The sequence below is a fragment of the Solanum pennellii genome, chromosome 5, assembly GCF_001406875.1.
Source record: "Solanum pennellii chromosome 5, SPENNV200".
In the NCBI taxonomy this organism is placed as follows: Eukaryota; Viridiplantae; Streptophyta; class Magnoliopsida; order Solanales; family Solanaceae; genus Solanum; species Solanum pennellii.
In genome coordinates this window covers 45709003-45733705 of record NC_028641.1, presented here as the reverse complement: position 1 = coordinate 45733705, position 24703 = coordinate 45709003, and positions in this window count along the sequence as shown.

Below are 24703 nucleotides of genomic sequence, written 5' to 3'. Positions count from 1 at the left end.
ACTATCTAATAGGATAGTATTGATTGGTACGAGGTAATAACTTAGTCAAATATAATATGAGGTAAAGATAAGGGTTAGGATAGCAACATACGTAGCCGGACCAAGGTGCGGAGTGAGATTTTCTAGATGCCGGACCAAGGATTTAGAAATACATAACTTATCACTTTGCATGCAAGATACTAGGAAAGAATTGTTATAGATAGAATTGCCAAGTTATGAACCTGTGGGGAACACGTAAACCCTAGTTACTTTGATTAATTGATTAAAATCCAACTTTCAAAGTTGTTAAGTGTCTCTTTCAATTTTGTTAGTTATTTTCACTCATTTAGAAATAGAAACCCCCCTTTTATTGATTTTACTTTCCAAGGAAGTCATTGACCAAACAATAGTAATAACAGGTTGAATGTAAGTCTAAACTATTTTCCTAGTGGGAACGATCCCAACCTCAATAGTTGGGTTATTTACTTGACACGACCGCTTTACTTCTTATTTGAGAAGTAAGTTTCAGCGTATCAGTTTCCAGTTGTTAGATTCATGAATTTTCTAGTCTTGCTGCTTGTTTAAGTTGTATTGAGTGAATAATATAAATCAGAACTTATAAAACTTGTAAAAGCAGAAACAAGAAACAAGAAACTAGTTGCTCCATTACGGAAAACTACTTACTGCTTGTATAAGTCCATCTGTTTAGTTGTATTATTCATTGTCCGCCCTTTTCTTTCTTTGAATAATTAAGAAATTGGGAGGGGGCATTTCTGATTGTGAATTCTTGTTGTGGTAAAATTGAGCTTGTTTTGAGGTAAAATGATTGTTTGGAAAATAGGAATTTTGTTGTACAGCACATGTAGTTAGTGATCTATTTGATCAACTCCAAAGTGCCACGGAAGTGTTTATTGATCTAATGAGTATTGAGGTAATACAATGTTCATCGAAACCAAGATATGAATCATCTCTTGTTATATTGAACTATGTTGTTAATTTTCTAGCCCAAAAGTGTCAACAAACAAGAAAAATCGTATGGCTGAATAACTTCTAGCTTAAACTCATTATGTGTAGTCAATACTAAATCTAGTTTGAATGTGTAACCTTCTAGCTTAATCACTTCTCTGGGCTGTCTTACCAAGGAGGTTATTGTACTTAATTTTGTAAAAATTTGCGAAATTATTTATAGATTTTTAATTGCATGTAGGTAATGAAATCGAAGAAAGCGATGAAAGTAGTAGTGAAGACTTGACATAGGAGCAGAATTATTGATGTCAACTTTATTGATGTTCTAGAAATGTTATATTTTTGACCATTGAAAAGTATGTGGGGCATGTGTTTCACCGTTTTTTGAATGTTATAAAAAGATTGAGAAAAGACATAGCAAGAGTTAAATAGCAAGTGGTTATCACACACCTATTCCCAGAAAAAGAAACCTTAACTATGCGGGCGCCCTATTACCCCCTAAAAGATTTCGATAATATATTATTACACCATTTTTCCACCAATACCATATTTTAAATAGCAAGTGGTTATAACATACCAATCATTGAGTGACACATGTTAATTGAATTTGAAATATATATATTTTTTTAATTTTAGGTTTTATTTATTTCTCTCTCTTACTTTTTGACTTATTTGTATTTTATTGCTTTAATTTTAATTTCACTTAAAATTCTTTATCTTTGAAGGTACCCCTCCCTTCATTTATTTTTTTTCTTCTTCTTCTTCACCTCCCACCCTCACCTCACCCCATCCCTACGTCAAGTTGAGTCCCTCCATTTTTTCTTCTTCTTCTGTTTCTTCAGTCAAATTCCTTTCTTTCAAATTTATACTATTTTCTAGTATTTGTGATATTGATAACTAAACTAATAATTTTTTTAAGAAGATGAAAATTTTGAAGCTGTCATCAATTAATTTATCTTATCTCATATAACTTCAAAACTAGAAATAATAATTTTATAAGAATCAAATTTCTTCGAAAATTGAAAAAATTTAAGTGAAATTTGGATTTTAAAAAGTAAATAATACCTACTAATCATCTTCAAATCTAGTGGGTTATCAAATTGTTCGAAATGTAATAAAATATTTAGATATAATTTTAAAGTTTAAGACAGTTAGACTAATAGTAATAAAAAAAGAAGGTAGAATTGTGATAAAAAATGACAAGTTAAAAGTTACCATGAAAATGACAATGAATTTTTGAAGAAGAAGGAAGAAAGAAAAAAAGAAAATTAATAAAGAGAAAAAGTTAAAATAATAAGAAAAATAAGAAAATATATTTTATAGCAAAATACTTGTAAAAATAAAATTATATTCATTTTTTTAATTTGTTCACACTCTTTAAGGGAGGGCATAGTCTCTCCATGCCAGGTGGACAAAAAATTATGTAACAATATTAGTTCAGATTGTTTAGGCGGGTAATAGGACTTTTGCGTAGTTTAAGTGTCTTTTTGAAAATTCGGGACAACTTCAAGTGTCACTTTATTTGTCTTTTTGTATATTTTGTTTTTATTGATATTAGAATCACGGATCTTGAATTCTAATTTTGGTAATGAACATTTATTATCATCAAAGATTGGTGTATTTTTATGGTATAAAATTACTGCAATAGCTCAATATAACATAATGTTTTGGAATTGGACCAATAATATGTATAGGTAGCAATAGATTCAGTATTACTATCGGATAATGTAAGAAGTGTTGTAATACCATGTATTAACCGTAGCATAGCCATTGAGCGAAAATTTTATAATTGTTGTAAACTGTTGCATTACCCTATAAAAACCCTCGAAATAGAATGAAGTTGTATGTTGAATCGAAAGAAAAACGGTCGCAATAGCCTCAATATAACTAATGCATATATATTTTCCCAACGGTTCATAACCGTAGCACGGCACTAACCGTCGGCAAGTAATTCAAGCGAGAACCGTGAAAATAGGTCCATCCGTGGCTACAGCTATTTGAACCGTCGCACAAAACCGTAGCAACAGATCTATTGCTACGCAATCTGTTGTTGCGGTTCACATAACCATAGCCTTAGACCTATGGCTACGGTAGGAATGTCTATTGCAACGGCAAATGAACTGTGACAAGAAGTCAAATTTCTAATAGTGCAGAACCCAAGCCAAAATTTTATGTGTTCTTTTTAATTCTTTTGTGATTTTCAGGGTCCCTATTTTTCAATTCCATGACACTTCTAAGTTTTCCATGCTATGGTACATGGTATTTGATCCCTGTTGTTGTTAAAACTTTACACCACCGTCCATACATTCTAAGAAAAATCCAAGAAAATTACACAAATAACAGTTATAATATATCTCAACTTAATTCACGGTACTAATGGAATTTCCACACACTATTTAAGATTCACTCTGCACTTTTTACCACATGAAATATTGAAATACAACATTGTGTCCTTACTCATATCACACACATCCTGCACAACACATCCACATAATTAGTCATTTCACACAACAAGGTGAACATATACATGGATAATTTAAACAACAAAAAGACCATATTCATAATTGATTCAACAACAAAGTCACGCATTTAGAGTAATTATCACACATCAAAACAATTTCACTTTATTGGGTGGTTCATCCATGGATTACGGCCTTATTGATCATCCACGCATTTACACTTCCCGTAGGGCAAGATACCATATAGAAGTTTCCCAGTTCCAATTACCTTGATTCTGGCTCCTAAATCTTGATTACTACATCCAATTTACCTGTTCAGATACCAATTGTACTCAAGTCATACCAAAGGCATCATTTTGAACGAAAGGAGAGAAAGAGTGATACAACTCCTAGAATGCTTCCTAGACTTTTGCAGATTAGATGTAGAAGTCAACACACTATGTTCTTTTACGGGAAGACTGGTAACATACGATCTGATACCAATTTATGATAACCTAACCTACTGGGTCGTGCGAGCATCCACTCTAACACTTGTGTAGGATAACCCTAATATCCCAATAGTAAAATATGCAGATATTTTGAGAAAACGGAAGTGAATGGGATACTATGACTATATAAATAATTCTTATAAACACATTTTTGTTAAACAATGAAAATAACATTAACTAAATCCATAAGATCTAGTCTAAACAAGTACAACAGATACTAAGAGTGCAATGGACACATAAAATAAATAACACAACTCCGATCAAGCGAATGGCAAAGTAGAATTTGTTGGAGATTCTTCCTCTTCACCTAAGAAAAAATTACCAATCATGCAACCACACTATGTCAAAAGTCATAGTAAGAGTAGTATCAGTACTAACACACGTACTGGTAGGCTTTATCGGTAAACCCTATGAGCACAACATAATATAAGATCAAAACTAGTAAGATTAGGAAATAAACCACTTGCTCCTCCACCTTCCCACTTTTTATGTATCAACCCCCTTACCAGAATATTTTATCATAACTTAACCATTCTAAACACGTGAGAATTCTCCAAGTACAATGCCACTAAATAAACCTATACCATATATGTCCTACCTTACTACCTCATCACCATACCAACCCAGTCACATGAGACATTGATTAAAGTTTTAATATTATTAAGCCCCTTCTCCTTACCCTAAAGGTGAAATCCATCTTGGAATTCTCTTCATAACAACTATATTTACTCTCCCCCTTACAACGCCCAAATGACCAATTATAATTCATCATCGCACAAGTTAAGTAAGAATAACATAGACACACCAATACAATACTTTAACCACTAACGTATCTCAAGCATATACAATACTGTCAACAAGTACATGAACAACAAATAAATAACATTTATATAGAACATCATTTGTCCTCTCAAAGAATTCGAACCCAAACAGTTAGCTTCCCGGAACATGGCAATCCCATCCTTTTATTATTTCAGAGCGTGTAAATATATACCATAGTTGTGCTGGAACGTGGCAACCCAATCTCAGTTAGCTTGATGGAATATGTCAATACGATCCAAGTTAGCTAGTCAGAACGTGCGAAAATTACTCTAATTCACTCACCACAATCACAATCACATGTACATCATCAAGATTATACATTTAAGTCATGATTTATGGCAATGGTTATTCATTTATATATTCATAAGAAGTATGATCAATATTGAAGCTTTTATACATGTATAGTGTCACAATGAGTCAAGAACAAGCATGAATCACAAAAGCGTCGAATTCCAATCTTCCCTACGAATTACCCCTCAGTCTTCATTACATATACAATAACAAACCATTCCTATCCTTAGTTCATTATTACAATTTCTTGCTAGGGTTTAATCACAATTCATAATTTCTATGTGTCATCTGTTAAACTTTCGGATGTACGTTATATTCATAAATCTTGTTCTGCTCTTTATTTCATGTCCTTATACTTGACTTAGTTCTATCCATGATAGCAATGCTAGGTTTTTCAAATAACTCATCATTTCCTCCACCCAAGGTATAAACCCGCATACTTCAAACTTTTAAGGATTATTCATGTAAATGACATGGTGCACGAAGCTCTACACCCAACATTACTATTGATTTACATATATCACGTAGTAAGCACATGTTTTGTACTACTAAATTCATAAAAACCTATTCTACATGGGCGCCAAGCGATTACACAGGGTTTTTGACTTTGTTTTCAGCTTTTTAAGATTTGAGATGGTGAATCCACAAATCCACAATATCCTCTAACCTTTTCCTAGATATCTCCTTCTCCTTCCTTCTCTAGCTTTGAGAAGTTGTTTGAGGTTTCTAGGGTAATTTTATGAGTGCTCTATGTATTTAGGAACATGGAAGAAATAGAATTTCCCTTAGTTACCTTGTGTTTGCCTATCCGACTGTAGTGACAACGTTACTCGATGTAGCTCCACCGCCTCCGTGGCATCTCACCCGATTTTATGGGATAGTTGCCAAGATTTTTCATGGATGATTGTATTTCCCATAATAACGATTGTTCGGGTTATTACAGTCAGCAAGGATGAGGTTTTTCTTGGGGACCAACAATGCTTCTTGAGTGTTAGCCACATTTAGGATGTAGGCTTAGGTCGTCACAAACTACTTATCAGAGCACAAAGTTCAAGAGTCCTACGGTGTCTATGAAGTCCTTGTAGTTGTATCATTTTTATGTTGTGAGAGCCCCATTTATATATATAATGGACTACAAACATTTTAGATTAGTTTCCCTCTTTTCATATTGTTAATCCTGTAATAAAGCTAGGTCATACAAATTTATCGATACTCATGTGTGCTTTTAAATCGATTCGACTACCCATAATAATAGAGGTGGTTGATAAAGAAATTCAATACTTTATGGATGAGGTATTCTTTGAAAAAGTATTGAGGAAGTCATGGGACTCGTAAATGTCTTTAGAGAAGCCCATTTGTGAGCTAAGTGTTGAGTTTCAAAGTAATGCCTTTATATTCGTGTGAATCGTGCATTCAAGCTAAAAGCAAGCTGTAGTATTTTCCTTAATCCTTGTTTTAGCTGAGATCCTTATGAGGAGGTATGTTTATATCTTTGGTAGTATTTTCACTTGAAAAGGTACGATAAGTTACAAGATCCTGAACAATAGTAGTAAGGAGTGCCTCTTATGTTAAAAAATAGTATGTAGTGATTTTGTAATATATGTAAGGGAGATGGTGTTTCGAAAAGCTATGTTACTATGGTCATGCACCTAGTAAGTTACTAATGAAGAGTTGTCCCTTATGCATAAACTAAAAAGTGATGAGTTTTGAAGATTCCATCAAGGATGTAGAGTGTGTTTTAGATAGAAAGGAGTTTGTGATGAAGTGTCATTGTGTAGGTAATAACCATGTATAAGTGTTGAGTAGAAGATAAAAAGCATTCATAATGTTATAAATCTAAGCTAGGATATGATATGATATGTTTTTGAGAGTCATGATTATAACAAGGTTAAACAAGTGATCAATTAATAAGGTATAGCATTGTAGGAAAGCAATCATATTCATATTGGTATTTAGTAATGATCGTTAGGCTTGAATTTGAGATTAGTTTCATAATCCAAAAGACATGCAAACATAACGGCGATGATGTTAGTCTAGATATTTGATCTAGATGAATTGACATAGAGTAGGTGAAGAATTGTGATGGTTGTCGCAATGAATGTGAGTATTACATGTAAGAGACCCTAGACTTTTGATAAGGGTAGGGAAATGTGGCTAAGTCAAAATAGTTTCAAGAGCGTTAAGAGGTGTACCTATCGGGTATGTTACCAGATAAGGTTCTAATTAAGTGATAATTTTCCATGTGTGCATAGATAGAATAATTTAGTTTTCAATGTGCAATATGTTTATAGCATTCAAATCGTAGCTTTAAACCTATGGGGGAGATGAAAGATCAAGTCATGTCTTTGAGGGTAAGATGGTAAGGAAATATAAAGAGATTGGGGATATCTTTTACGAGTTCCCCTTAAAAATTGTGATGTTAGAGTTCTAAGCTTGAAAGTGTTGTTGTTAAACATTAGGTGGTTTTTTATATGTGTCAAATGTGTTGGTAAAGATTGATAGTCTTGGTATGAGATTCCAATTGAGAGGTATAAACCTACGCCCTAAGGGTTAACCTTTAATATCGTAAGAGCATACCATAAGACTTATACCTTTTATGAGTAACCCCGTCCCATACCAAATCAAGTCTGCATTCAAGGATGAGTGATCTCAAGGGGGAGATATTGTAACACCCTGGAAAAATTTTTGAGCTAAGACTTGATCTATCCTTTGTAGTGAGTAAGTTTTTGCTAAGGAATTTAGAAGTTCTTTAGTATTAAGGTATGTTCACTAGATGTAGCACCTTGAGTTCAAGAAGAACTAAATTTGATATAACACAAAATTAGAAATATGGAAATTAAGCTAAGTATGAGTGTTGGGTAAAATTAGAGCAATCACAACTTCTAGAACAAGATTATTTAAGCGTTCTACAAAGTACCTTAGGAAATATCTTTGAATTATCTTCTTACTTCCACCAATTTTGCTATGTTTAGAGTTCTAATGGGTCAGATATGACCTTTAGAATTTAGGTTGTCAAATAATGGAAAGTTAGCCGGAAATAGTGAAAGGTATTTTGGTGTTTTCCTTACCCAATAAGATTTTATTCATTTTTAGTAAAGTTTCAGGGGTCTAATACTATTATGTAGCGTTTTATAATCCTAATATATGCTATGGGTATTAGTGGAGAGTTCAAGAAGATAAAAGAAGAAATTATCATAGCGTTTGTGAAGATTCTTATGTTTTGTTGCGGATTTTCACCATAGTTTGATTCCAAAGAGGTATGTAAGCTTACATCAGTTCACCGACATGCCAATCATGTTATTTTCAGCAAAATCTCATTCTTGAATGTGGAAGATTATAGTTCTTGATAGGCGTTCTTGTAGTGCATTCTTAATCTTGTTGTGTAAGTTTTTTTTATGATTTATTGAGATGAAATTTAGTGATTTGAGTGCTTTTTTAAGTATATTAGAGTGTAGTTATATTAAGTAATCAAATTTAATTGATTGGAGAAGAAACCGCTTTATTTTAGGTGAATTAGGGTGAGAAAATGAGCAAAGAATTTCATCGAGTCTTCTGGGTTAGGACCTAGCGCGTCATGCCACCAAGAGTGCCCCAAAGTATTGTCTGAACGTCTAGCGTCCCTCACCACCCATAGTCCCAGGTTCACATGCCCTATCTAGTTTGCAATCAATTTCTCCGTTTGAGTTCTTTCAAAGGGTACCTTCACTCTTTTTTTATTCTTACTACTCTAAACTACTTCTTAACACCTAATATAATTCAAACCATGATAATAATCTTGAATTCATAATTCAAATTAAAGGTAGATTTAAGAGTTATGTTTTGAAATTTTCTTTCAACATTCTAAGAATGTTTGTTCCAGTGTTTTTGTGGAGTCTTCTACAACTTATAATAACTTGTTTGAAGACACAAGAAAGTTAATACGAGGATAAAGAGACTATATTCATGATTCTACCTTTGCATCAAGACATCCTCCATGTCAGGAATCAAAACTCTTGAATTCCTAATTCACATTCAAGACAAAGTTAAGAGTATAGTTCAAGAAAGTTGTTGAGTTAAATTCTCAATTGATTGAGATCCATCATTTATTTTAACTAAATTTTGAGGAAGTAAGTAAGATAAGGACAAGAGTTGCATGCATGAGTTTGATGTAGTTATGTACACCTTCGAGTGGAGTCGTTCATGCCCATAAATTTTGCAGGTTCTCCATAAATTGAGTATCGTTGAGATTAGTGGTATCTTCAAGTTCTAAGTCTTGAGTATTTAGTTCCTAATCCCCTTTGATATTGTAATTATAATCATGATACTATTACATGTTACTCATGTAGTCCTTGAGTTGAATTGTCATGCCCATATTTTTGAATGAATCCTATAAGTCGAACAATCTTGAGATGAGAAGTGTCTTTTGATTAGTTATGTTGATTAGTTGATGCTCATAATTCTGCATGAACCCTCCAAGTTGAGAATTCTTGAAATGAGTAGTATCATTGAAGCGCTTGAGTTCCAAGTATTTGGGTTACTTAAAAACTAGCATCGAGTCATTTACGTCCATATTCGGAATGAACCATATTTTAAGAAGTCTTCTACAAATGTTGTTTAACTTTTTTTAAGACTTAAACTTTGAGTTGCGTAAGTAGTAGGAGTAAAAATAATTTCTTCAAACACTATTTGCGCTCTAAATATTCTCAAGAGTAAGTGATTTTTACATTTAATATGAGACGAAACTAAGATTTTCAAGAGAGTTATAAAATGTTTCACATTTGAGAAAGAAAGGGAACATCAATTCCTAGAGAGTTTTTAAGCTATGTTTTAAGTAATTATATCAAACAAAATAAAAAAATTATGTTTTTATACATATGAGCTGAGTATTTTGGGAGTCGTATTAAGTACCGACATAGGGACGAGTTTGGTCAAGATAACTCACATCTCCATAAACCATATAACTTTTACAGGTAGTAAAGGATCATAGTTTATATAAGCCTCCTTAAGATACTTTTAGCATAGACTAGTGGATCCACGCAATTAAGACATTCTATATGATGTCAAAGTATAGGACATTTTTCGGCAGAGTCGGCAAGACGTTGTATCATCACTTGAGCTGATAGTTGTTATCCATTAGGGAAACTCCCACAAAGTTATATTGTATTTTTATATACACACAGAGTGTTATTGTATTTTTCAATATATTGAGTTGTTATCTACAATTTTACAGCCTTCATAATGCATTTCATCTTTTACTATGGCTTTATCCTTGAGTATCATGAATTGTGTATTTAAAGTTGAGTATCTTCAGCTGATCTGTATTTCATTTTTTCTATTACCTTATTGTTGGGTTTGACTGAGTTGAGCACCTTATTACTGAGTTGAGTGTCTCATCCTTTAGTACTTTTGAGTTCCATAAGTTTGAGTTGTTTTAAGTATCGTTGAGTTAAGTAGGTTAGGAAAGAGGTATGTATGTTCCCTTTTTTCATTATCAATATTATTTTAATGCTTTAGAATTCCCCTGACATTCTTGTACATTTAACGTACTAAGCCATTTAGCCTGCATCCTTTCATGATGCAAACCCACGTTATTAGGATCATCAATAGGACCTTAGTTGATACAACATGGAGTTCAAGTTAGATATTTTGAGCCTCCTTGCTACCGGAAGATTTCATTTTCTTTTCAGTTTAGTCATGATATTGTAGGTCTTGTCCCGACTTTAAACTTTGTTATTCAGAGGCTTCATAGATAGTAGGCAAAGTAGAAAAGTTTATATCATTTCTTTTGNTTTTCAAAAGAGTTTTAAAATATTTTCACATTTGAGAAAGAAAGGGAACATCAATTCCAAGAGAGCTTTTAAGCTATATTTTAAGTAATTATATCAAACAAAAATAAAAAAATTATGTTTTTATACATATGAGCTGAGTATTTTGGGATTCGTATTAAGTACCGACATGGGGACGAGTTTGATTAAGATAACTCACATCTCCAGAAACCATATAACCATTATAGGTAGTAAAGGATCATAGTTTATATATGCCTCCTTAAGATGCTTTTAGCATAGACTAGTGGATCCACGCAGTTAAGTCATTTGATATGATGACAAAGTATAGGACATTTTTCGGCAGAGTCGGCAAGACGTTGTATCATCACTTGAGCTGATAGTTGTTATCCATTATGGAAACTCCCACAAAGTTATGTATTTTTATATACACACAGAATGTTATTGTAATTTTCAATATATTGAGTTGTTATCTACAATTTTACAGCCTTCATAATACATTTCATCTTTTACTATGGATTTATCCTTGAGTATCATGAATTGTGTATTTAAAGTTGAGTATCTTGAGTTGATCTGTATTTCATTTTGTCTATTACCTTATTGTTGGGTCGGACTGAGTTGAGCACCCTATTAATGAGTTGAGTATCTCATCCTTTAGTACTTTTGAGTTCAGTAAGTTTGAGTTGTTTTGAGTATCGTTGAGTTAAGTAAGTTAGAAAAGAGGTAATTATGTTCCCATTTTATCATGATCAAGATTATTTTAATGCTTTAGAATTCCATTGACATTCTTGTACATTCAACGTACTAAGCCATTTGGCCTGCATCCTTTCATGATGCAACCCACGTTATTAGGATCATCAATATGACCTTAGTTGTACAACATGGAGTTCAAGTTAGATATTTTGAGCCTCCTTGCTACCGGAAGATTTCATTTTCTTTTCAGTTTAGTCATGATATTGTAGGTCTTGTCCCGACTTTAAACTTTGATAATTAGAGGCTTCATAGATTGTAGGCAAAGTAGAAAAGTTTATGTCATTTCTTTTGTTAAAATTTTAAAGACTTAAGATTTTATGTATGTATATATATATATATATATAATAGCATAAGTACATAAGTAGACTCTAAGTCTATTTTCCATCTTAAGACACAACTCAATAGAATAGAATACGTACACGACCCTTAACAACATAACATATAAGTCTAATCATTACTCTAACTCACAGAAACATCTTGACGTAGTCAACCCTTGAATCATACGGGTCCCATTACTTGAAATTCGGAGATCTATCCAAGCTTTTTTGTTAAGAGACACCCTCTAGCCATACCACTTTCATTTATAACTAGACATATGGCCACATACTTCATAGCATCAGATAAGGACTCATTCCATTTCTACAACCTTAGTCATAATTCATTTACTTCATATCATAGGTAAACAACCCTCATAACCCATCACAAGCTTACTTGTGAAATGTACACATGGAGTCCCATACACCTACAAATACTAAGTAAACTCATTTAGAAGTCATAAGTGTAAATCACATGCATAATAATAATTCACGTCTTAACATATCAAAGTCACTTAAATATGCATTCATACAAGTCATACATAATATAATTCATTACAACATAAGAGGATCCAATCCTATCGTTTCTTGAGGACATCTAGTGCAATTCATAGGTGTTTACATCCCTACTCTTTTGAAATAGGGCGAAACGTCGCGGCAACTCGAAAATAATTAATTGATTCAATTTTAACAAAGTTTTAAAAATAAACGAGTTTTAAAAAGAGTCGCCACCTAATTTTCGGAAAACTTGGAAACCAATTATTAATCTACGAAACCAAATTGATTCTAGGTAAGGGGTTCAAGTTATTCCGAAGGGAAGGGGTTAGGCATCCTTCGGAATCCACAAATGTGGTTCCCGACTGAATTCATTTTTTTCAAATTGAGGAAGAATATGAAATAATGTACAGATATAATAAACATTCAATATACAAAATAAAACAATAATTATCGGCCTAAGGTTTGCCTAACGTCAATATTCACATAATAATGAATGAAAATATAATTCGAACTTTTTCGAATAATTTCAAGGAGAAGCACCTCCGTGTACCTGTAAAGACACTTAGTAAAAGAGTTAGTGTCAAATAAATATAACTAAAAATGAATAACTCAAAAAATAACTTAAGAATAAAAATCCATCTTATTGACAAGGGAGGCCTTGGAAATCGACGGTAATTTCTTCATCGGCCAATTCCAACAACTAAAATTTTATATAAACTTAAATTAGATTTTCCATCTTTTAAAATGGAAAGGCCTCTAAACCCGACGGATAGATTTTTCATCGGCCATTTTAACAATTTTAATGAACAACTTATATGAACTTAAACTAAAATTTTCCGTCTTTCAAAATGGAATGGCCTCTAAACCCGACGGATAGATTTTTCATTGGCCATTTAACAAATAAACACTTTGGAATAGCAAAAACTATTTTTATAGAAAGAATTGAAAGTCATTTCAACCGATACATATCAATGAGATCAATAAATAATTAATAACTAAAATAATAGTAACATGATAAGAAAATAAAAATACTACAACGAAATAAACTAAATGACAAATAAACTTCAACAATCACCGAATAACAAAGTGAGACAAGTAATTTGTCAAAGTGTAGAGACAATATAATATTAAAATAGGCACTCAACAATGATTTAAGTATGCGTATAAACACAGTCAATAAAATATAAAATACATCTTAACAATAATAAAGAGAAGCCAATATTATAATATAAAAGGAAAACAAAAAGACATAAAAGATGAGTAAAAAATCAAGATTTATACCAAATATGCAGTAATAATAATTGTTCAATGTTCCCAATCAAAGCAACAACCAAGACAAAATAACAGAACATTAAATATAAAATAATATTCCTCATCTATATCAAGACAACTTAATAATTTTTAAACTATATATATATATATATATATATATATATATATATATATATAATCGAAACAAGTGGATGCCCAGATGATCAAAAATATAAACTAATAAAAAATGAAAATCAACCCAATAGAAAACAAAGAATAGAAAAATGGAACTAATGTACTATAATTACGTGAGAAAGCAAACAAATGGCTGGATCTATTGTTCTCTGGAGTTGGTTTTTAAGGATTGATTTCTTCGTCATTTCAGTGAACAAACAGAGAGCATTCAAGAATTAATTCACTTACAAGAAAAGTAAAACAGCTTTAACGCCTTACCTTTGCCCAAGCAGAATTAATCTGCTGTCCGTTTCTCATGGGCTGGATTCGCTTCTCCGAGCTTCGATTCGCGATATTAGTGGTTGTCGGTGGTGTCCCCTCGCTGCTGTCCGTTGGAGCTGTTGTTTGCAGCGCGCTACTGTTGCTCGCTGGTGATGGTGCTGATGTTGCTGTCATTTGCCTTTTTATGATGATTTGTTATTTTTGTTGTTCGCTGTAGTCAATAGCTCGCTGGAGGTCTGGGAGTTGGGTTCCATTTCGCCATAATCTGCAAAATAAACCAAAAATAAAAGGGGAAAAGGGGGAGGGTGGCGCTGGAGAAAAAGACGACAAATGGGTTTCGATCGAAAGTTGTTTGGACGGAAAAAATTGTGAATGGAGACGGGGTTTTTGGGTCTGTTTTGTTGGCTGTTTATAGAGGAAAAGGGAGGTGTGGTGGCTGTTTCGATGCTTCCACTGGAGCTTTTCTCATCTGCGGTTGTTGCCTTCGCAAGAGCTGTTGTTGCTGGTGGCTGCTTGCTGCTTTCCTGTGGGATGTTTCAGGTTGTTGTTCCGTTGCTGGGGGTGGGAGACAAAGAGGAGAAGGGAACGGAGGAGGGGACGAAGGGAGAAGAGAAGAAGGAGGAAGAGAGCAGCGAAGAGGAGGTGCTGGCGGCGCCAGCTATTGCTGCTCCTCGCCGGTGGAGAAGAAGGGAGGGGAGACGAAGGGTGAGACGGGCTGACGGAAAAGAGGGAGAGGAGGAAGGGAGAGAGGGGTGGTCTGTGAGAGAGAGGAAGGGCTGTGAGGGAGGCGGCTGGGGGGTTTTTGGAGGAAGAGAGGAGAGGGGGCTGCCGCTGTGGAGAGAGGGAGGGGAAGGGTTTTCTCCCTTTTTTTTTCTGAAAATTTATTCTCCTCCCCACCTTTTGACCTAGTTAATAACTTAAAAATGTTACGTCAAAATTGGGTGTCAACAGCTGTCCCTTTCGTTGTGTATGATTGATGAAAGAAATCGTGAACAACGAAAATTGACAAACCCAATTTTGACTGAACACATGACCTTTTTAGAGAAGTGCGGTTGCATGTGGTGGAAGTCAATTCCAGACCTGTCTCCAAAAGGTTTTATGATGTCTTGCATCCTTGTTGAAATAGGTTGCACCTGTTTTTTTAATTTTTTTATTTTCTTCTTCTCTTTTTTTTTTTGATTTGATTTTTGATTTTTTTTTAAAGAAATTCATCCTTTCGAATGCTCTTGACAACGACTGAGATAAAACTCGTCAGCTTAAAAATGCAATTTAAATGGAAGACACTGTCTTTCACCGTGTCGACACTTAATTTCTCTCCTCGACATTAAACTGACGTTGGGCGATAGATATTCCTTTGAGATGCACGATTCTTTTTTTGGCAGTGCATGATTGCTTGCAGGGCATGAATATCTTCCCGCGATCCGCAAATTTGCGAGGGATGGAATCTTCTCGCGATGCATAAAATTTTGCGAGGGATGGGATCTTCTCGCGATGCATAAAATTTTGCGAGGGATGGGATCTTTTTGCAATACATAAATTCCGCAAGGTATGAAATCTTCTTGCGATATGTAAACTTTTGCGAGGAATTGAATCTTTTCGCGATGAAGAAAATTTTGCGAGGGATGAAATCTTCTCACGATGCATAAATTTCGCAAGGTATGAAATATTCTTGCGATATATAATCTTTTGCGAGGAATTGAATCTTCTCGCGAAGCATAAAATTTTGCAAGGGATGAAATCTTCTCGCGATGCATAAATTCCGCAAGGTATGAAATCTTCTTGCGATATGTAAACTTTTGCGAGGAATTGAATCTTCTCGCGATGCATAAAAATTTTCGAGGGATGAAATCTTCTCGCGATGCATAAATTCCGCAAGGTATGAAATCTTCTTGCGATATGTAAACTTTTGCGAGGAATTGAATCTTCTCGCGATGCATAAAATTTAACTTGCGATGCATGAATATTAATCCGCGATGCATGAATATTAATTCGCAATGCATGAATATTGACTAGTGATGCATGAATTAACTCGCGATGCATGAATTGACTCTCGATGCATGAATATTAACTAGTGATGCATGAATTGACTCTCGATGAATGATCTTCTGCTGGGCATGAATATCTTCCCGCAATACATAAATTCTGCAAGGTATGAAATCTTCTTGCGATGCATACATTTCTGCGAGGTATGAAATCTTCTCGCGATGCATGAATTTTCTGCGAGGTATGAAATCTTCTCGCGATGCATGAATATTAACTCGTGATGCATGAATATTAACTCTCGATGAATGAATTGACTCTCGATGCATGAATATTAACTCTCGATGCATGAATTTCTGCGGGGCATGAATATCTTCCCGCAATGTATAAATGCCGCAAGGTATGAAATCTTTTTGCGATGCATATATTTCTGCGAGGTACGAAATCTTCTCGCGATGTTTGAATTTTCTGCGAGGTATGAAATCTTCTCGCGATGCATGAATTTTCTGCGAGGTATGAAATCTTCTCGCGATGCATGAATTTTCTGCGAGGTATGAAATCTTCTCACAATGCATACATTTCTGCGAGGTACGAAATCTTCTCGCGATGCATACATTTCTGCGAGGTACGAAATCTTCTCGCGATGCATGAATTTTCTGCGAGATATGATATCTTCTCGCGATGCATGATTATTAACAGTGATGCATGAATTGACTCTCGATGCATGAATTACTAGTGATGCATGAATTCCGCAAGGTATGAAATCTTCTTGCGATGCATACATTTCTGCGAGGTATGAAATCTTCTCGCGATGCATGAATATTAACTCAAGATGCATGAATTAACTAGTGATGCATGAATTCCGCAAGGTATGAAATCTTCTTGCGATGCATACATTTCTGCGAGGTATGAAATCTTCTCGCGATGCATGAATTTTCTACAACGTATGAAATCTTCTCGCGATGCATGAATTTTCTGCGAGGTATGAAATCTTCACGCGATGAATGAGTATTAACTCGCAATGCATGAATATTACTTAGCGATGCATGAATTAGCTCTCGATGCATGAATATTAACTCTCGATGCATGAATTGACTCTCGATGCATGAATATTAACTCTCGATGCATGAATTGACTCTCGATGCATGATCTTCTGCGGGGCATGAATATCTTCCCGCAATGCATAGATTCCGCAAGGTACGAAATCTTCTTGCGATGCATACATTTCTGCGAGGGATGAAATCTTCTCGCGATGCATGAATTTTCTGCGAGGTATGAAATCTTCACGCGATGAATGAGTATTAACTCGCAATGCATGAATATTACTTAGCGATGCATGAATTAGCTCTCGATGCATGAATATTAACTCTCGATGCATGAATTGACTCTCGATGCATGATCTTCTGCGGGGCATGAATATCTTCCCGCAATGCATAGATTCCGCAAGGTACGAAATCTTCTTGCGATGCATACATTTCTGCGAGGGATGAAATCTTCTCGCGATGCATGAATTTTCTGCGAGGTATGAAATCTTCACGCGATGAATGAGTATTAACTCGCAATGCATGAATATTACTTAGCGATGCATGAATTAGCTCTCGATGCATGAATATTAACTCTCGATGCATGAATTGACTCTCGATGCATGATCTTCTGCGGGGCATGAATATCTTCCCGCAATGCATAGATTCCGCAAGGTACGAAATCTTCTTGCGATGCATACATTTCTGCGAGGGATGAAATCTTCTCGCGATGCATGAATTTTCTGCGAGGTATGAAATCTTCACGCGATGAATGAGTATTAACTCGCAATGCATGAATATTACTTAGCGATGCATGAATTAGCTCTCGATGCATGAATATTAACTCTCGATGCATGAATTGACTCTCGATGCATGATCTTCTGCGGGGCATGAATATCTTCCCGCAATGCATAGATTCCGCAAGGTACGAAATCTTCTTGCGATGCATACATTTCTGCGAGGGATGAAATCTTCTCGCGATGCATGAATTTTCTGCGAGGTATGAAATCTTCACGCGATGAATGAGTATTAACTCGCAATGCATGAATATTACTTAGCGATGCATGAATTAGCTCTCGATGCATGAATATTAACTCTCGATGCATGAATTGACTCTCGATGCATGATCTTCTGCGGGGCATGAATATCTTCCCGCAATGCATAGATTCCGCAAGGTACGAAATCTTCTTGCGATGCATACATTTCTGCGAGGGATGAAATCTTCTCGCGATGCATGAATTTTCTGCGAGGTATGAAATCTTCACGCGATGAATGAGTATTAACTCGCAATGCATGAATATTACTTAGCGATGCATGAATTAGCTCTCGATGCATGAATATTAACTCTCGATGCATGAATTGACTCTCGATGCATGATCTTCTGCGGGGCATGAATATCTTCCCGCAATGCATAGATTCCGCAAGGTACGAAATCTTCTTGCGATGCATACATTTCTGCGAGGGATGAAATCTTCTCGCGATGCATGAATTTTCTGCGAGGTATGAAATCTTCACGCGATGAATGAGTATTAACTCGCAATGCATGAATATTACTTAGCGATGCATGAATTAGCTCTCGATGCATGAATATTAACTCTCGATGCATGAATTGACTCTCGATGCATGATCTTCTGCGGGGCATGAATATCTTCCCGCAATGCATAGATTCCGCAAGGTACGAAATCTTCTTGCGATGCATACATTTCTGCGAGGGATGAAATCTTCTCGCGATGCATGAATTTTCTGCGAGGTATGAAATCTTCACGCGATGAATGAGTATTAACTCGCAATGCATGAATATTACTTAGCGATGCATGAATTAGCTCTCGATGCATGAATATTAACTCTCGATGCATGAATTGACTCTCGATGCATGAATATTAACTCTCAATGCATGAATTGACTCTCGATGCATGATCTTCTGCGGGGCATGAATATCTTCCCGCAATGCATAGATTCCGCAAGGTACGAAATCTTCTTGCGATGCATACATTTCTGCGAGGTACGAAATCTTCTCGTGATGCATGAATTTTTTGCGAGGTATGAAATCTTCTCGCGAGGCATGAATTTTCTGCGAGGTATGAAATCTTCTCTCGATGCATGAATATTAACTCGCAATGCATGAATATTAACTCGCAATGCATGAATTAACTCGCGATGCATGAATATTAACTAGTGATGCATGAATTGACTCTCGATGCATGAATATTAACACGCAATGCATGAATATCAACTCGCGATGCATGAATTAACTCGCAGTGAATGATCTTTGTAGTTACTATCAAGCTTCTCGCAGCACTTATCAGGATTTTGAGGTCTTCCTCAAAATTCTGTCCGAGTTAGAATTTTGGTAAATCTCAAAATGATCTTCAATCTTGATTTGTTGGCTATATCAATTGTGAATTTTTGAAATATTTTCAAAAATTCTATCCCAGTTTTATTGTAATGAGAAGTAATAATCACACTGGGTATATGACCGAGCCATCGTGGCGCCTACATATCCTGTTGAGGTAGGAATCAGGTCAAATGTAATTCCAATGTTGTGGATGATGAGTGCTTCAAAGAATCTGAAAGATTATCAGTAGAAAATGCACAATATGAACATGATAGAATATGCAAATGGTATCCTTTGCTATATTCAAAACCTAAAACAAGACATATCACATTTTGGAGAAGGACAATCCAATGAAGTAAAATAGGCGTCTCACATATATAAGATTAACTTAACAACACCTTTTATAATGAACAACTCAAAAGACAATTTTTTTTTAATCTTTTTTTTTTCAAAAATAAAAATGCGATGAGATAGTGAAATCTTCACCACGATTGGTACCAACAGTTAAGATTGCAGATAAATCTTTTTTTTTTAAAGATTGAATTAAGGTAATTCCTACAGCTTCAAGTGGTACCTCAAATATACTTAAGGATCAACAAGATCCGTTCATCTGTTTTCAAACAAAGGTTTTGAATTGTATCAATCCACATGTTTCAAGTTCCCTCACGACAAAGTCTAGTCCTATTTCACACATATTTGAAACATTTGACTATAGGTCATTTTTCAAAGTGCACTCACCCTCACAAGAATGTTCAATGCACAAAACTGTGATACCATATGCTTGACCCTTATGTAAATCTCCACTAATGTGAGAACATTTGGAATGAGATCATGTAGGGCTTGTCATTGGCTTGTAACGTAGGCTTAGGGATGGGTAGGATATTTATTTGAGGTAAAAGTGACTGAATTCCTTCTTGAGCGTCACACAGAATTTGTGCTCTTAATGATTGGTACCCCTTTGACGTCAGATCCTCTTCATTGTTCTCCCACCTTTCATCTTCTTTTGAATTTTCATATTTAACGCTTTTCACTTTTCTTTTTTTTTCTTCTTTTGAGTCCTTATTCGTTGGAGCCTTTCTTTTATTCACTTCTTTATTATAATAATTTTTCCTTTTTTTTTGTTTGAGTATTTTCCTTCCCACCTTTCACTGACCCTGCAAGGACATTTTTTACCTTTCTTTATTTCTTTCACTTTTTCTTTCTTCGTTTCTCTCTTTTCTCTGGAGGTCTTTGCTTCCTTTATTTTGGGAGACTCAATATATTTGCTTTTGGAAATTTCAAACATGGATTTCCTCTTATCATTTGCTCATTCTTAGTGCACTCAAGAAGGCTGGGCCAAGAGAGGACAGTGCTTGTAAGCACTCAAAAGGGTAGTGGTTAAAATTTTGTTGTCCAAATAAAGGTTTCAGGATCAAAATAGGAAACTAGGGATTAATGTAATTTGGTAGGCTTTGAAAGGCACAATCGGATCAAAAAAGGGCTACAATCCTTTCTCAAACCAAACATTACTCATGATTTCGCCTTGAAAAACATTCAGGTCAAGTTCTAGATCAACAGTGTAACACAATAAACTTTGATCAAAATCTTACCACAAAATGCACATGAAACATAAGGTTAGTTGTATTCTTATCTTTATTGCATGCAAGAGAATTTTCAAGCGTCACAAAAGTACAGAGAAGAGGTACCACGAGAATCTATGGTTTACCGCAAAGTAAGTCTTTTCAATCATATCGAATATATTTACATGCTCTTAACCATATAGGTCCCAACCGAGTTGAAGACATGACTCTAACAGTATGTACAGACAATTTTTTTTTTAAAAAATGATTACCGAACCCGAGAAGGGCTGCCTACGTATCTCATTAACATGAGAATCAGGTGTGCGTAGTTCACGCAGATATGACTTGAAAAATATGCATAAACTATTATTTTAAAAAAAAAAGATAATACCGAACCCAAGAAAGGTTGCCTACGTATCTCATTAAAATGAGAATCAGGTACGCGTAGTTCGTTGTAGATATGACTTGAAAAATATGCACAAACTATTTATTTTTTAATTTTTCTTTTATTTGAAAAAGATAATACCGAACCCAAGAAGGGTTGCCTACGTATCTCACCGAAATGAAAATCAGGTACGCGTAGTTCGTTCAGATATAACTTTGAAAATATGCACAAACTATTTTTTTTCATGCAGATATGACATGGAAAATATGCACAAACAATTTTTATAAAATCTTTTTTTTTTAGAAAAAGATAATACCAAACCCAAGAAGGGTTGGCAACGTATCTCACCGAAATGAGAATCAGGTACGCGTAGTTCGTCCAGATATAACTTTGAAAATATGCACAAACTAATTTTTTTTCCATGCAGATATGACTTGGAAAATATGCACAAACAATTTTTTTAAAATCTTTTTTTTTTTGAAAAAGATAATACCAAACCCAAGAAGGGTTTCCTACGTATCTCACCGAAATGAGAATCATGTACGCGTAGTTCGTCCAGATAAGGCATATAAGAATTTAAAGATTTAGACAACTCAAAAAATTTCTAGGTCCAACGCCACTAAAATTTGTAGTCATGAAGTGCTTCTTATTTTCTTCTTTTTTTTTCCTTCTTTTTTCCGCACCAATATGATTTATAACCTCTTAACCTTCAATATTTATACTGACTGTTGAATGTGACCTACGAATTTCTACAGTTATGATTTGTTGTACACTTTTTGGACGTTTTCTTGGACCCTTGTCTCTTCCCAATTTTCATGAGATCCATACATTGTTATGACCATCCCCGACTGATGTCAGGGATGGTATTCCTAAAAAAATATGAGAAATATGTGAGAGCAGGACCATCATGCAAAATAATAATAAAATAAGTAGATGGGACCTCATAGTCAAATACTCCACTGATTTACCGTTTTGACTTGATATAATTGAGAAATTCAAGGACTCTAATTTCGCTAATCCTCTTGTCTCTTGCAACTTTGGACAAATAATGATTTCATTGTTCAAACATAAATCAATATTTCGCTTTGAAGAAGAATAACTCAAAATATAAGTGTGTTAGTTCCCGCAAAATATCACACAAATAATGCATATACTGTTTTTAATTAAAGACAAACTGAAATATATCACATAGCATACAAACAATATTGCGCCTCCCATACAAATATGTGACCCTTTTATTCCTAGGGTAGGCCTATCGATTTGAAGGATGTATACGTCATTTGAAATATTTCATTTCCCCAAAACTCAAATTTATACAAATTTTATGAATAAAACTTAATGAGAATATATAATAGAGGAAATGTATACAAAATAATCAGTCCCACGCAGGAGTACGACCCTAAACTATGCCTCTACGAAAGATCCTTCTTTTTTTTTGGCTTTTTGTAATCTTCGAATGTCAACATCTTCGAATAGGCTTGTAGCTTGTGAATATCTTTCTTTAACCTAAGCTAACTATAATCTAATCCTTACACTATGAGACAATGATTTTCTCAAACAACGTATACATCCTTCAAATTTAAACACAGAAGTATGAACGTCCATTTAGGCCGTGGGCTGTTTTGGACTCAAGGTGGTCTTCTAATGGGCTCAACACGCCTTGGGTGTTGGGTCATCTTAGGCTGATGCTTAAATTCGGATTTGATTTTGCTCTATCCTAGGGTGACTAGAATTAGTTTAGAAGTGACGGTTACACGAGTCGGATAGACAACGGGGTGAAGCTAATAAACGACGTTGGATGACCGTAAGCTAACTATTCGTTTATTACTTCCAAAGAGTAGACTTGTGTGTTTTTCGGAAGGAAGCCGTGGTAAGCCACGTAACTTCCTTTGTCCTAATGCAAACTATTTGTCATTTGACAGGAATTATGCCATGAAATGCAATGATAATATACACAAAATAAAATAAATAATAAATAAATACAATATACAAATAATCAGCGAAATATAAAAATACAAGCTATAATTAATTGATTCCATTCTGTTTACATCCCTACTATTTCGAAATAGGGCGAAACGTCGCGGCAACTCAAAAATAATTAATTGATTCAATTTTAACAAAGTTTTAAAAATAAACGAGTTTTAAAAAGAGTCGCCACCTAATTTTAGGAAAACTAGGAAACCAATTATTAATCTACGAAACCAAATTGATTCTAGGTAAGGGGTTCAAGTTATTCCGAAGGGAAGGGGTTAGGCATCCTTCGGAATCCACAAATGTGGTTCCCGACTTAATTCTTTTTCTTTAAATTGAGGAAGAATATGAAATAATGTACAGATATAATAAACATGCAATATACAAAATTAAACAATAATTATCGGCCTAAGGTTTGCCTAATGTCAATATTCACATAATAATGAATGAAAATATAATTCGAACTTTTTCGAATAATTTCAAGGAGAAGCACTTCCCTGTACATGTAATGACACTTAGTAAAAGAGTTAGTGTCAAATCAATATAACTAAAAATGAATAACTCAAAAAATAACTTAAGAATAAAAATCCTTCTTATTGACATGGGAGGCCTTGGAAATCGATGGTAATTTCTTCATCGGCCAATTCCAAAAACTAAAATTATATATAAACTTAAATTAGATTTTCAAACTTTTATAATGGAAAGGCCTCTAAACACGACGGATAGATTTTTCATCGGCCATTTTAACAATTTTAATGAACAACTTATATGAACTTAAACTAAAATTTTCTGTCTTTTAAAATGGGAAGGCCTCTAAACCCGACGGATAGATTTTTCATTGGCCATTTAACAAATAAACACTTTGGAATAACAAAAACTATTTTTATAAAAGAATTGAAAGTCATTTCAACCGATACATATCAATGCGATCAATAAATAATTAATAACTAAAATAATAGTAACATGATAAGAAAATAAAAATACTACAATGAAATAAACTAAATGACAAATAAACTTCAACAATCACCGAATAACAAAGTGAGACAAGTAATTTGTCAAAGTGTAGAGACAATATTTTATTAAAATAGGCACTCAACAATGATTTAAGTATTATATAAACACAGTCAATAAAATATAAAATAGTTCTTAACAATAATAAATAGAATCCAATATTATAATATAAAAGGAAAACAAAAAGACATAAAAGATGAGTCAAAAATCAAGATTTATACCAAATATGCAGTAATAATAATTATTCAATGTTTCCAATTAAAGCAACAACCAAGACAAATAACAGAACATTAAATATAAAACTAATATTCCTCATCTATATCAAGAACAACTTAATAATTTATAAACTATATATATATATATATATATATATATATATATATATATATATATATATATAA